The sequence below is a fragment of the Macaca thibetana genome, chromosome 6 (assembly GCF_024542745.1).
Source record: "Macaca thibetana thibetana isolate TM-01 chromosome 6, ASM2454274v1, whole genome shotgun sequence".
NCBI lineage: Eukaryota > Metazoa > Chordata > Mammalia > Primates > Cercopithecidae > Macaca > Macaca thibetana.
This window is the reverse complement of record NC_065583.1, coordinates 79525428-79542543: the sequence shown is the minus strand read 5'-3', so window position 1 is coordinate 79542543 and position 17116 is coordinate 79525428.

Sequence of the window (17116 nt, the reverse complement as noted above, 5' to 3'; positions counted from 1 at the left end):
GTGCATTAGTTCATAGGTCTAGTCCCTTAAGTTTATCGGTACTTAGATCATATATTATTCTGTTTTAAATTAACCACAAATTTTGGGGGGAGAAAAAAGAGTGTTGATTTAAGACCTAAATGATGTTCCTTTGCCATTGTTCCACCTGTCATCATTCCTGTTACTGACCAAATAAAGATATAGTTGTAGCAAAATAATATTGTACATAATCATAATTCGGGCTATAATGTCCATAATTGAATCACTTATGACTCCTCAGCTATCACCTCCGCTATTTTAAATTTTCAATAGCATTGAGTAAATTGAGTAAATTAAAATAATTCCAGTGATTTGTTAAAGCATTCCTTTATTTCCTTCCTTTCTTCTTTTTTTCTTGGCTGAACCAATGTTGAGACACAAGCTTCCTAATCATTCAACATGCGTTATTCTCTGGTTCCTTAATATCCAGTCTGTTATTACACATTGCAGTCTTCCCTGACAGTGTGTACCAAAAGTTATCTACACAGAAACTTATGGATTAACTTCGGATCCATCTTCATTCCATTTGCTTCAAATTGCCTTATACTCTATCAGTGTATTTCTTTTCTATTAATATTATAATCTCCAAGTGGTCTATGTTTTCATGGTGTTACTTAGATTGTCAAGATTTGAAATTACTGTTGAGCCACTGAGCATACAAATTACAAATGAGTTCTTCCTACATTAAAAACTTGGCTTAATGTATTGTCCATAACAATGTATTGTCTAATGTTAGATAAAGATAGAACTTTACCATCTTCCTAATGGAGGAAAAAAACTATTTTTTAAACCAGGTATTTACTTTAAAATATAAACTTTAGGCTTTTTCAGTAAAGTTAATTTTTCTATCTTTATTTCTGCAGATTATAGTAGCAAAATATATTACAAGAATATCAGATGAATTAGAAAAACATCTATTCTTCATATCCTTTATGACAATAAGAATGAACTACTTTTTACCATAGTTTTTATTATACTGTTCAAAATTATGGGTTAAGAAAGTTTCTTCAAAAAAGAGTTATTGCACGGTGTTCATGTGGAGTGTTATGTTTGGAATTTTGATGTCTTAAATGTGAATTCATTTTCTATAAAAGAATAAATACTATTCAAGGATCTACTGTGTTTAATCTAATAAAAAACAAAAAATGGGCAAAGGATTCCCTATTTAATAAATGGTACTGGGAAAATTAGCTAGCCATAAGTAGAAAGCTGAAACTGGATCTTTTCCTTACTCCTTATACGAAAATTAATTCAAGATGGATTAGAGACTTAAATGTTAGACCTAAAACCATAAAAACCCTAGAAGAAAACCTAGGTAGTACCATTCAGGACATAGGCATGGGCAAGGACTTCATGTGTAAAACACCAAAAGCAACAGCAACAAAAGCCAAAATTGACAAATGGGATCTAATTAAACTAAAGAGCTTCTGCACAGCAAAAGAAACTACCATCAGAGTGAACAGGCAACCTACAGAATGGGAGAAAATTTTTGCAATCTACTCATCTGACAAAGGACTAATATCCAGAACCTATAAAGAAGTCAAACACATTTACAAGAAAAATACAAACAACCCCATCAAAAAGTGGAAAAAGGATATGAACAGACATTTCTCAAAAGAAGACATTCATACAGCCAACAGACACATGAAAAAATGCTCATCATCACTCGCCATTAGAGAAATGCAAATCAAAACCACAATGAGATACCATCTCACACCATTTAGAATGGCAATCATTAAAAAATCAGGAAACAACAGGTGCTGGAGAGGATGTGGAGAAATAGGAACACTTTTACACTGTTGATGGGACTGTAAACTAGTTCAACCATTGTGGAAAACAGTGTGGTGATTTCTCAAGGATCTAGAACTAGAAATACCATTTGACCCAGCCATCCCATTACTGGGAATATACCCAAAGGATTATAAGTCATGCTGCTATAAAGACAGATGCACATGTATGTTTATTGCAGCACTATTCACAATAGCAAACACTTGGAATCAACCCAAATGTCCATCAGTGACAGACTGGATTAAGAAAATGTGGCACATATACACCATGGAATACTATGCAGCCATCAAAAAGGATGAGTTCTTGTCCTTTGTAGGGACATGGAAGCAGCTGGAAACCATCCTTCTCAGCAAACTATCGCAAAAACAGAAAACCAAACATCGCATGTTCTCACTCATAGGTGGGAATTGAAAATGAGATCACTTGGACACAGGAAGGGGAACATCACACACTGGGTCCTATTGTGGTGAGGGCAGGGATAGCATTAAGAGATATACCTAACGTAAATGACTAGTTGATGGGTGCAGCACACCAACATCGCACATGTTTACATATGTAACAAACCTGCACGTTGTGCACATGTACCCTAGAACTTAAATTATAATTTAAAAAAAGAATATTTCCTATTGATATGACAAAACAGACTTTTTAATGTAAAGTTCAGAACTTTTATATGAGATACTTTGGGAGCAAAACTAAATATCAAATCTTCAGAACACATTTTCTTTTTCTGGAATTAGCAAAGGTATCAAAGGCAATGAACAAATTGTGAACACTGGCCGCACTTGATCACTTGATTCCAAGCATGCAAACAAAGCTGGGACCTCGGTGGGACCATCAGGCATGACTGACATTATAAGAATAACAAATCTTGGTAAATGAAAATTTATATTTAAATATTCTGAGTAATAAAAGTGGTTTACATTAGAAATACATGTGTAAATCTGTTCAATCATCAAAAGATAGAAAACTTAAATGTGCACAACTGAATGCAGGATTTTTGGAGCAAGAGATCATAAATGGAAGAGTCTCATATCCAAGCGGATTGGGCAGAAAAAGGTATTAATATTCTATTACTGTTATAACAAATTACAACAAACTTAGTGGCTTAAACTATCTAAGTTTACTCTTTTATAATTCTGCGGGTCAGAAATCTGACATGGGTCTCACAGAACTGACATCATGATTTTTGGCAGAGCTTTGTTTATTTCTGGAGGTTCTAGGAGAGGCTCCATTTCTGGCTCACTTGAGTCATTGACAGAATTCAGTTCCTTGCAACTGTAGAACTGAGATACCTGTTTTCTTGCTAGTGGCCAGCTGAGGGCCTTCCTATTTCTAGAAGCCACCCACATTTCTTGTTTATGGTCCCCTTACACATTTTTGAGTCTCTCTTATGGTTTGAATTTCTCCTCCTTCTTTCTTCTCATCTCTGTGACCCAGTCAGGAAAAGTTATTGGCTTTACTCAGGTGATTACACTGAACCCACTTGGACAATCTAAGATAATCTCCTCATCTCAAGGTCATTACCCTTAATGACCTCTGCAAAATCCTTTTCCCCATGTAAGGTAAAATATTTGCAAGTTCTGGGGATTAGAACATAAACATCTTGTGAGGGGTAGAGGTAGGGGCCATTATTCTGCCTACCACTACTATCATACAAGTAAACACTTCAAAAGGATGCCTCATAATGTATACATTATTAAATAAAATAAACAGCATAGCCATTTTCACAGAGTAAACAATTATAATATGTTTATCTTATGAGAGTAGATCTTAGGATCCCATAAAATGTCAACAAATTTAGCACGAGCATTGATACCTTCTGGTGCTAATTATAAGGAAAAAAAATTGATATATTACTACTCAAAATATTTTTGAGGTTTCTGACAAGGGAAAATTAAAATTAATGATCTTAATAAAACCTTCTAACAACAATTGCACAAAAACATCTCTAATATTTACCCTTAGGAACATTCAGAGTATTGAGTATTTAGCAAACCTGTTAAATGGCAGCATACTACTATGTCTTTTGAGTTACACCGTTTTTAGCATTGTCAACACTTGCTCATTGGCTCTTTCCTTTAACACTTGGATTTACATGTAATCATTGTTACACATAGGTTTCAGGGACAGTATCTTCTTTCTCAACCAGGCTGTAGAGGTAGAGGCCATGAACCCTGTCAAACATATTACTTTGTAATTTTTTACTGTCTCTCATTTACTGTTTTCAATGATGATTGCCAGGTACTATGCAAAAAATATACTGATTTTGCTTTCCTCAGTACTGAGGTGAATATATCCACATAATTTGTGTCATATAAAATGCTGCTGTCTATTGCCCATCATGAAGAAATTTATTTTGGAAATTATTTAGAAATATGTCCCCTAGGAATGAAGCTATATATTCTTGGCATGAAGGAATCACCCTGATATGGTTTGGCTCTGTGTTCCCACCCAAATCTCATCTGTAGCTCCCATAATTCCCACATCTTGTGGGAGGGACCTGGTGGGAGATAACTGACTTACAGAGATGGGTCATTCCCATGCTGTTCTCATAATAGTGAATGGGTCTCATGAGATCTGATGGTTTTAAAAATGGAGTTTCCCTGCACAAGCTCTCTTTGCCTGCCACCATCCACCTAAGACATGACTTGTTCCTCCTTGCCTCAAGCCATGATTGTGAGGTTTCTCCAGCCACGTGCAACTGTGAGTCCAATTAAATCTCTTTCTTTTGTAAATTACCCAGTCTTGGGCATGTCTTATCAGCACCGTGAAAACGTACTAATACACACCCACACTGTTACTTTAGTTTGAAACTTGAAAACACTAGATTCAATGACATGTTTTCACAATGACATGTTTTCACATAGTTAATGCACATAATCACTGTGGCTGAAGCACTTATTTTGAAAACACCTACATATCTAGTAGAAAGTAGGTGTGAAATTCAGTGTTGGCATCTCTAGTTATATATTTCACATAAAACTATCAAGAGCAAGGTATGAACATGAACAGATTTGGTTGAATAATGATCCCGTTACAGGTGAAATTTGGCTAAAAAGTTTGACAAGCTTTGGAAAGATAGCTTAAATGTGTATTTCCCTTACAGTGGCTGCCCTGTTGTCTCACTGCTCGACTGTACCTGCTAAGTATCTTATTTGTAAAAGTAAAGCAGTTTATTCTTATTTAAAGAGGTAATAAGAGTAGAAAACCACGAAGGTTATTCACAGTTGCCAAACTGATAAATGGGACTAAAGGGAAAACAGATCCTAAGCATAGAAATCAATTTAGGTTTCCTACTATGACATTCGCTGTAATTATAATGTCATCCTTGATACATTGACTCTTTTATTTCTGATCTCTAAACTATCTAGTGTTTTCCCCAAAGAAGACAAGAGTACTAATTGAATTGTGCATTTTGTTTGGAAAATCAGTTGTTATCATAGATTTATTAGGACATTTATTTTACATATGCAAATTTATTATGTAAAGACTACTTTGTGAAAATGGTACCTTTCATATTTACTAATCATTTTATACTATTTTAAACATTTTATAATAAATATTTATACATATTTGCCTATTACTTTTTCATTAATCAAGAAGATATTTTTCAATAGTTAATGTAAAGTATTATATAATATATCACATTTGTGATAATAGTGAATTATTAAGAATCTTGGTAACATCAAAAAAGTCACATTTGTTAATACCCCACAAACCTCATCAGAAGTATTTAAGTATTGATAAACCGTCTGCTCAGGGTTGCAGATTTGAGGAATTCAACACTCAAATTTTTCTTTGACAGATATACTACTCACTTTGGCTATAATGCTGTCACTTACTTTCCCTTTCAGTAGCAAATTCACTTTGTTTCTTCACAAAGAAATCAATTACCCACGTTCGAATGGCAATAGTTTGCATGCTAGTCATTTTGCCAGGTAAACATAGTGTTCTATGAAAAAAGTGGCTAGTTCATCTTACACCTCAATCTCACAAGTGTTTTTCCCAGAAAAAAACATATTTTTATTTGCAGTAGAACTGCTTTATTAAAAATATGTATATTCATTAAATATTTATTAAAATATTAAAGAGATAAACACTCAAAGCTAACGATTTTTAAAATTAATAATTTTCACTGCTTCAACAAAACATTCTTAAATGAAAATGTATTTTTTTAGCTGTGAGTGTGTGGTGGTAAAGATTACATTAATACTAATACAACAGAATGCCTGTGCTTTCACTCATGTGTAAGAGTCAGGCATTTGACCTACTAATGTTTTTACAACATCAGTCTAAATATTAATGTAACAGAAAAACACAAATAACATCATAGTATTATTATGAAAATAGTTTTCAACTGTGGACCACTTTAAAGAGTTTAAGTCCCCCAGGAGATCATAGAGCATATATTGAGGACTCTGCTGATATTAAGGCTGCTTTAATACACTGTATTTGTATGTGTGTGTGTGTGCATGTGCGTGTGTGTGTGTGTGTGTGTGTTCTAAAGTTCAAAAAACAGTTACCTGTGTTGATACATAAAGAAAAATTTCTAGAACAGAAATAATACAAGAGCATATACACTAACTGGAATATAATTAACTACATTTATTTTTCCAAATTGACCAAAAATGTCAACTCCAAATAATCCAAACCATTTAAAACAATTATAAAAATTCCTAAATAACAAAATAATAGAAAGAACGTTATCTAAATTATGATTATAGACTATTTAAAAAAATAATGACTATCTATATTTATATACCATATATAGCTACTATATATGTAGTTTCTTAACATATGGCATTTAGTCTATGATTTCTTATGGTATCTTCAATATGTTATCTTAATATATGCTATTTCACAAAGTCACATTCAGAGTAAAACTTAAACTTTTACTACTTTAATCAATATTAATGCACTGAACATCCAACTTAAACCTTAAACAAGAACAAAAAATTTTAAAACATGTATCTTCTTTTTAATTTTTATTTTAAGTTCCAGGGTACATGTGCAGGATGTGCAGATTTGTTACAGAGGTAAACTAGTGCCATGGTGGTTTGCTGCACACATCATTCCATCACCTAGGTATTAAGTCTAGCATCCATTAGCTATTCTTCCTGAATATGCATTATTTTTAAACAAAATTAAACTGGTAGTATTTATTTTAAGATTTAAAAAGTGCCAAATATTAGTAAATTTAACAAAATAATTTATCTTTCTATTATTATTCAATTATCATTTCCTTGATAGACTGTGATATATATGATGATATTTTCTATTGGATTATACCACCAGAAAATCAGTAATCTTGGAAAAGATGCATATTTTTCTGATTATGATGACAGAAAAATTATTGAAATTATCAAAACAATTAGGAAATACAAAATATCAATAATGTTTTTTAATCACCATTTTCATCTTTTTTTTCTTAAGGTCTAGCTAATGTAAAAAAAATAAGCATATTTATGAAAAGTAGGAATATGGATATTATTAGTATTATTTACATATGATAATTTACTGGAAAGTGACAAAAATACTGCATTTTATAAAAGTAAAACTTTTCTATATAACAGAAATTACTAAGCAGAAAACAGAATGGGATACATGCAAATTACATAATATGATTTTGAATAAGTAAACACCTGTGTGTGTCTGCACATTTGTGTTTATGTTTGTTTTTATATCAGCACAAAGAAAAAAGTTGTTGAGGGACACAAAGTGGTACGCTAAAACAGTACAGGGATAATGGAAGAGGCTAGGAGCAATTGCAACTTTATTTTTATACCTTGGTACAATGAAACATGCATTATTCTTTTTAATTGTTGAAACATATAAAACATTTAAGGAAAAATGGTATATTAGTTAGAAGAACTGAAACACCATCAATGCTTTTAAACGTAAGTAATTTGTAGACATTATCTAAATAAAAATACAGAGATATCTGTGAAAAATAAAAGGGAAGACAAGATTTGAAGAAATGAAGAAAAATTATTGATGTTCCAGGATAGGGAATCCCAATATTATAAATATTATATTTCATCTGTAAAATTATCTCAGTTTAGGACTTGACAAAAAATATACTAAGTATATCTTGGAATAGGGAAAAAAGTCACCAAGAATTATTTGAAGGGAGGTAGAGAAAGATGTGAGTTCTGTACAAAATACTTAAAAGCAATATTTTAAAATCTATTTTTAGTTAAAGTATTTTACTGGTCCAGAATCAAAAAGATAATTTCAAGGCATCAGAATTGAAAGTCTACATCATACTACTTTTTAATATAATTTGACAGTATGGCACTTCAAATTAAGCAAACATAAAACATCACATTATCAAATGAGACTCAAACAAACCAGACAACTTGGTACAAATTCTCCCTAATAACTAACGCTGCAAGGAATCAAGAAGCACAGATGTCTCTCAGTCAAGTTGCAAGTTACTTCACCCAGCAAGATGCTTTTATGTGATAAAACATTCAATTTTACACATCAGGGTGTTGCATAACTTATATGATATTCTCGAAGGAGACATACTTAATGAATGAATTGAGTAAATGTGTATTTACTATGAACAATCCTCTATCTGGAACACTCTTCATGGTGCATTCCATAGATCAGGACTACCCTCCCAGAAATTATTGTCTGTCCATTTACCAGGAGATCCGTTATTTACAATGGGATTAGACAGTTACTTTTTTCCCCCTGGAAGTAGTTCTCCCCGATCCTTCAATCAGAAAACAAATGGATCACAGCCTGACTATTTTAATTCTTCGCTCAAGCTTTTCTAGTGGTCTCTCTCCATTGGCTAATTTTAACTTTTTCATAGCATAGTAATTTCTGGAAAATAACACTTTTTACATAATGGTTGAAGGCTTCAAGAGTGAATATTCTGTTAGTTCACACAAGAAGTGCTTATTTAAAAAAGATTGACATGCCTCCCCTCACCTTTTTGTTCCTTCTCTTGTTTTGTGATGCCTGCTCCCCCTTGCCTTCCACATCCATGAAAGCTTCCTGAGGTCCCTTGGCAGAAACTGATGCTGGCTCCATGTTTCTGGTATAGCCTGCAGAACTGTGAGCCGAATCAACCTCTTTTTTATGTTACCCAGACTCAGATATTCTTTTACAGCAGTCCCTAAGCTTTCTAGCACCAGGGACTTTTTTCCTGGAAGTCACTTTTTCTACCACTTTGTGGGGCGGAGGCGGGGGCGTGTGTGGGTGGGGAGGGGATGTTTTCTGGATGAAACTGTTCCACTTCGGACCATCAGGCATCAGTTAGATTTTCATAATCTAACTGTAGATTAGATTGTGCAGCCTAGATCCCTCACATGCATAGTTCACAAGTTCATGTTCCTATGAGAATCTAATACCAGCTGCTGATCTGACAGGAGGCGGAACTCAGGCAGTAATGCTGGCTTACTGGCCACTCACCTCCTGTTGTGCTGCCTGGTTCCTAACGGGCCACTGACCAGTATCAGTCAACAGCCTGGGGCTTGGGAACCTTTGCTTTATAGCAATGCAAATGGACTAAGACATATGGTTACTGTAATATGCTTTAAAGTACAATCTTCGTTTTTTCATTTTAGATAGGGTGATGTTTTTACTATGGATCTTGGATAGTTACTTAGTGTGACTGAGAGTTCACTACTGGGGGATGATCAAATATTTTTCAACAGAACAGGCTGTTCTCGAGGCTGCTACAGGTACCTTAGCTACTCACCTCCCCCGCCTTATATTGGTTTTATTGCTAATTTAAATAATAATTGTTAGAAATTTATTTTTATTGGTAGAAGTAAATTCTAGAATTACCATAGTGAATTTTTTAATAAAACGGTCTCCCATTGCTTAAATCACTAAGTATTACACTCTGTACACATTGATGTATTTTACAAGAAAACATTCGATGGGATAATTTGGAAATAAGAAAAGTGGAAAAGTTCATCACCACAATAATTTGCAAAACACTTCTCTAGAATGTAGCCACACCTGCCTCTAGGGACCTTTTCACTGCAAGAAATGGTTAAGTATTTTAGTTATAAAATACTCAGTACAAAAGGGTGCCATATTTTGGGGTGACAGTACTTGACTCCTTAATTACCTAATATCATCATTACTAATTTACTTTACTAACATGCAAAAAGAAGTGTGAGTAGCTCAGGGAAGGATCACATTTTGCTTATCTTTGTGTTGCACTATTTTTTCAGTCAGTGTCTGGCTTACAACCAATAATCACTGATCATACAATAAATAAATAGATGAAATGTACATGCATATATTTTATACATACATGTATGTGTATATAGATTTTTATATAGTCAGTTTTGTTAATTATGACCATTTGGATTATTTCAAGGGCTAAACAAACCTCACAAAACTTTAATAAAAGTTAAATACAATACAACAAGAGAAACAAAACCGCAGAAAAACATCTGAGATAGTCTGACACTTCTAGAGATATCTTCCAGAGTCCTTCCTTAATCTCATAGGAAGTGCTGCATCTTCAGAAGGTGAACCACTGAGATATGTGTGAGATACACTGATCTCAGTAAAGACACAGTGTCACACAAGGAGGGGTCTTTTAGAACCCTTTAGTCAGAACTAATTTGCATGGCAAGGTTCAGTAATAGAAACTAAGACACAAAACAGAAACCAAATTGTGACTGGGCTAAGAGATAATCAAATAGCTAGTAAAACATTATTTCTAGTTGTGTGCATGACGGTATTTCTGGAAGAGATTAACATTTGAATTGGTAGACTGCATGATGAATATCGCCCTCAACAATATGGGTGGGCATGATCCAACTCCTTAAAGACCCAAATAGAAGAAACTGTCAAAGGAAGAGAGACTTCTCTCTTCTTCAGCTAGAGGAAACCCATCTTTTCCAGCCCTCAGACACAAATCTGAACTCCTGGTCCTTGGGCCTTCAAACTCAAACTAGAATTTACGCTATTGGCTCTCCAGGTTTTCAGGCCTTTAAGCTAGACGAGAACTATATACCTGGCCTGCCTGTGCCTCCAGCTTGAAGACAGTAGATTGTGGGACTTCTCAGACTCTGTAATCATGTGAATGAATCCCTAGTCATAAATCTCATTCCATGTACATATGTATGTATGTATCTATTTATCTATCTATATTCTATTGATTCTGTCTCTCTAGAAAACCCTGACTAATACACAGATGCATACCATCAACTATTACATTTCATATTTAAAAATGATGACAAACTACTCCCTGATGAATAGCCTGCTTTTTGGGATGTTCTGTACCCTAACTCAGAAACACCTCAATCACCAGTTAGTACATTCCATTCAGGCTTGGTCAAGAATTAGTACCATGTCTTCACTCCAAGTCTTTAGGGAGATAAGCATAGTGTTTTGAGAGATCAGATCCCCATGAAACTTCGTTTACACAATGTGGGTGTTATATTTTTGGTGGGGAGTGGAGAGAGAGAGAGAGAGAAGCCATAATGGAGTCCCATAATAATAGTGTTCGTGCTTCAAAAGAAACAGTAAATCTAATACACTTCCTTGAAAGCTAATTTATTAAGATCGTAATCGTAATCCAGAAACAGGAAAACGAATGCTTATATTTTCTTTGACCTCACATGGAAGCAGAAAAATCTATTCTTTAATTTAAAAACAACTATCTTGCCAAAATAATTTTTTTAGCTAAATTAATATTAGAAATGATGAATGGTCAAGATAATTATTGGATTAAATTTAGATGGGGAAAACACTGGCTTCTAAATTTAGTGGGACAATAGGTTCAGCAACAAAAAGCCTTCCCAAAGAGTCTCATTTTCATATATATGTGTATGTTTTTTCATTTGTATATCCCTGATTTTCTTGCCATATTTTAATTGTGAAATGGTGTGCAAATTACTTACCCCCTCGTGCATGTTTCTTTATCTGTATAATGGGGATTAAAACAGTATCTTCCTCACTATATGTTATGGGAATTAAAGTAGTTTATAGCCATAAACTGTTTAAAATAATTTGCATTACACAAAATATGTGCTCAAGAATATTAAACAGTATGTTATTGTTAGCCACATTATGCTCTTAAGGGTTCTCAGACATCTGATTTTATTATTTCTCAAATGCTTTAATGGTCAGGAGTTTGTGTTTATGTTATTTCTCTGTCCCATTTTTTTAAAACTTTAGGTCAATGCTACACAGACCTGATTGTTCATTTAATTAATGTAAGTTTTAGTGTTATTTGGTACAGGTGTGTTCTATTTCTTTTACATAGCCCCAAGCTGATCATGTCTAATGTGTCTTTTACTATGAATTTTTTTTAATTGGGTCATTCTCATATTATTGCTAAGATAGACATTTCAATGATGTTTACGTTTTATATGGCCTGAAACTAAATCAAGATTTTTTAAATTTTTAAATGTATTACAAATTGCACCACAATCATTTCGAAAATTAAATAAACATAGCAATAACCATTGCATTGTATATATTCTTTTTGCAATAAACTTAATTTTTAAAAAACTTTATTTGTTTTAGAAAAGTTTTAGGTTCACAGCCAAGTTGAGCAGAAGATAAAGATTTCCCATGTATTTTCTTCCCTCATATTTTTGCAGCTTCCCCCATAACTGATGTCCTGCACCGGAATGGTACACTTGTTACAACTGATAAACCCATGCTGACACATTATTATCATTCAAAGACCATAGTTTATGTGAGGTTCTGTCTTGCGAGCACGTATTATTTTCATGTATTTATTATGAAACATTTTCAGTACTTTTAACTCTCTGGGTATTCATACCACTTCAGAACCTTTAAAATAGGCCCCCAATATATGAAATACCCAAACTAAATAATGTGCCTGCATTTACCATTTCATGATATTCCAAATAAAAATAATATGAAAAATATTTTCCAATCAAAATAACAAAATAACATAGTTGAAAGGATCCTCCAAGGTGACCTACAAATTAAGAAAATTAAAGACAGATGCACAGTCTGAGATTGTTGCATAAACTGCTGTTTCCTGGAAATAATTTTTATAAAATTGATTCTGGTGTCATAAAGTAGTTAACAAATCTCCAGCTCCAATCAAAGAGCAAAATTATCTACAAAATCAGGCTCAATTAATGCACTTTAAAACAAAAGTTGTATAATTCCCAGACATCATCATCACCATTATTATTATTAATCAGGTTTCTCAAGCAGCATTTTAAGTAATATTCTTCATCAGAAACCCCCTCCCCTCTATACACACAGGGATGATGAATAGAAGAATTTGCATTCTTAAATGAGCATGCCAGGAAATCAAAGGAAATTTTACAATATTGTAGATGCTGGAATCCTGCCGTGCTTGGTTTCCCACTGTGCCACACTAGATCCTGTTTTTCACAGTAAGATGACATGCACAGCAGGAAAACCAGACAAAAAGACTCTTAATTATCAGTAATGGCCCAACATTCAAAGATGCTAACTTCTGCAAACCTTGGAAGTAATTATTGTTTCCATTAGTGTTTCTGTTTATCCTTAGCTTTTTAAAACATTTGTTAGTCAATTAATGATTAATTTCCATGCTATCAGAAGACACAGAGCATTTTAAATGAGACTTCTGCCCCTTAACACTCTATATAGGCATTCACACAATATTAACAGTTCGGTAATTTATACATACCTATAAATACAAACTCTTTTTATACATTATTCTTCAGGTATCTAAAAGAACCTATGTAGAGAGATAGAAACAAAATGTTACTTTCTCAACATCTGTTAAATGTATTAGGAAACAAGAAATTAATTTTACTCATTTTATGTAAAGATAACAAAATAGTATGTAATGTTGCAGAAATTAGATAGGAAATTATTAAATTTTAGAAATTATTAAATTAATTTCATAACTGTTTACTCTTAACAAAGGGGTTACTTTTCCATGTTAAATTTTTCAATAGCAATGTAGAAAATGAAACTAAAGTTTTTAAATCACTTTGGGAATAAATAAAAAATAAGATCAAATTACTGATAATGCACATAAAATTTCATTTCTTTAAAGGAGTAACAAAAGACCATACAGTTTTATTAAATCTCTAGGCTGAAAAGAAACTTATATTTTAGTGTATTCCACTGAAAATCTCCATTTTTAAATTTAAAACTTTATCAAAATAGTTATCCGGTCTCTAAATAAGTTCCATGACAGAAATCTCACTGCTAATAAGCAATCAGAAAGCTATTAGAATCATTCACTAATCATCAGGGAAATGCAAATTAAACCCACAATGAGGTATCACCTCACCCCTGTTAGGATGGCTATTCTCAAAAAGACAAGATGTAACAAATATTGGTCAGGTTGTGGAGAAAAAGAAATCCTTGTACATTGTTGGTATGACTGTTAACTGGCACAGCAGTTACAGAAAATAATGCATAAGTTCCTCAAAATATTAAAAATAAAATTAACATTACCCAGTAATCCTTCTTCTACATATATACCCAATAGAAATGAACAGTATGCTGAAAAGACATTTGCACTCACATGCTTATTGTAGCATTATTCTCAATAGCCAAGATATGAAAATAACCTAAGTATCCATCAATCGATAGATAGATAAAGAAAATGTAGTTATTATTTAGTCTTAAAAAAGAAAGAAATCTTGCCATTTGTGACACCATGGATGAACCTGGAGGACATTACACTAAGTGAGATAAGTCAGGTATTGCATGATCTCCCTTATATGTGGAATCTAAAAATGTGGAGCTCATAGAAACAGTAGAATGGTAGTTATCAAGGACTGGAGAGAGGATGAAGTGGAGTGATTCAGGTCAAAGGGTACAAACTTTCAGTTATGAAGGATAAATAATTTCGATAACTCTAATGGCCAACATGGGGAGTATAGTTAATTATACTACAGTTAATAATATAGTTAATAACTATAATAGTAATAATTATTAACTATAATTATAATTATTATTTACTATAGTTAATAATTTTCTAAGAGAAGAATCTTGTGTTCCTACCATAAATTTCTAAAAAAGGTAAATATGTAAGGTGATGAATGTGCTAATTAGTTTGATTGTCATAATTATTTCACAATGTATACGACTATTGAAGCATCAGGTTGTACACCTTATACATATACAATTTTGTAAACCATGCTTTAATAAAGCTAAATTAAAAAAAAAAAAAAGCTAAAGAAGATGGTACGACGACTGGACTCTACACTTTTTTCTCTAACTTTTCTAGGAAATTACTTTTACCAGTGGAAGAGACAGAATGAGCATAGCTTCCAAGTCTGATTGGATCATCCCAAGCAACTTATCAAAAGCTCAAGTTTTTATGAGAGCCTTGAATTTGTTATTAAAATTTGAAGAGATTTTGCTTTCTACTCCAAAATGCATCTTTATTTGTGATAATATAATATTTATTATCATTATTTATAAGCATAAGATTGATCCTTTGATTTCTCAACATCTGTACTGAGTTAATGAGCCACAAACATCAGTTCAGCTCAGTCTGTTATCTTTTCTTAGTGTCACATGTTTTCAGAAATAAGCTCACACAATAATGTTTATACAAAAGGCCAATGTATCTACATGCATGAATTTTTATATGTCTATCTATATGTATAGGCTATTTCTGGGTAGACATTGAGAGGAAGTCCAGAAAACACTATCAAAGAGGGAGTTTTAGTGCAATAGTCCCGTGCAAATATTTGTGAAGTTTGTATTGTGTTTCTTTGTGATGAGAAACCAACTTGTTTTGTATCAAGTGAATACTCAAGTGTTTATCCACCTGTCTTGTATGCATTTTGAAGAATTTTTCAAAAAACAAGTGCCTGATATTCTTCATTTTTTAAACCATGAATATTGGGATTTTCACAATGTGAATTATCTAAATGTCTCAGTTGATGAATACATAAATCCTTGCACTTTTTATGTAACTCTCAGACTTTATTTTCTCTAAAGCAATCTTATCATGAGATATTAAAACATTCCATTTTGCATTGCAGTTGATACTATATAGTTATAGCTCAGCACTGAAAGTACATATGATAATTAAGTCACCTAAGGAGTAATTCTTTATCATTTACAGGATTGCTGCCTACATTCACTACATCAAAATGTTCAGTTTGTCATAGCTACCTTTTTAGATATATGTAAAATTTAAAACAAGAAATTTTGTATTTTGTTTGCAAGATTCTGAATGGCAATGACCCAGACTAGGCCAGGATATATCTATTTAATAAGGCAAACTTACGAAAGCACATCTCATTTTATTAAATAGTTATAAAAATTGTGTATTCAAAAACCAGTTTAAAAATTAATGGAGCATTGTAATAATCTTAGAAATCCAAAGATCATGAAGAAACTCTCTGACTCAAGATGTTGCTAAATATTTGTGACCAATGTATATATTGTGGGTGCTCAATGACCTTGAGGTAAACTACCTACCTTGCCCGTCTACATTATTTTTTCCCAGTCAATACTGTTCTCCTATATACACACTCAAAAATTTATTTTCTCAGAAATGTATTTGCTAATTACTGCATCATCACACACTTTGAAAACTAGACAACCCGTAGACATTATTATTAACATGGCTACCAAAAAAAGCCATTTTCTTAGTATTTCCTATTTTATACAATTCTTAGAAAAAAATATAGACTAAACTTGCACTTTCAAGTAAATTTTCAAGTTTATCTTCTGAGTAAAAAAGAAAATGTGTTGTTTGAGATTTTTGTACAAATAAGAAATAATATCTGACTTGACTAATTACTTTGACTTAAAGAGATGTGTCTGCCATGATTCAGGCCTTTAATATTTTTATATCATGTGAGAATTTTGTGTCAAGGCAATTCTAGAAGAGATTCTAAATAATGTTTCATAAAATGTTGTACCTGCTTTATTCATGTGTTCTATTTATCACATTAGCTCCTAGCTAGGAATTCTCTATTATTGGTTGCAGAAAAGCTCTTTCAGAGGTACAAAGAGGAGGTGGTACCATTCCTTCTGAAACTATTCCAAACAATAGAAAAAGAGGGAATCCTCCCCAACTCATTTTATGAGGCCAGCATCATCCTGATACCAAAACCTAACAGAGACACAACAACAACAACAAAATTTCAGGCCATTATCACTGATGAACATCGAAGCAAAAATCCTTAATAAAATACTGGCAAACCAAATCCAGCATCACATTAAAACCCTTATCCACCACGATCAAGCTGGCTTCATCCCTGGGATGCAGGGCTGTTTCAACACACGCAAATCAATAAACGTAATCCATCACATAAACAGAACCAACGACAAAAATCACATGATTACCTCAATACATGCATAAAAGGCCTTT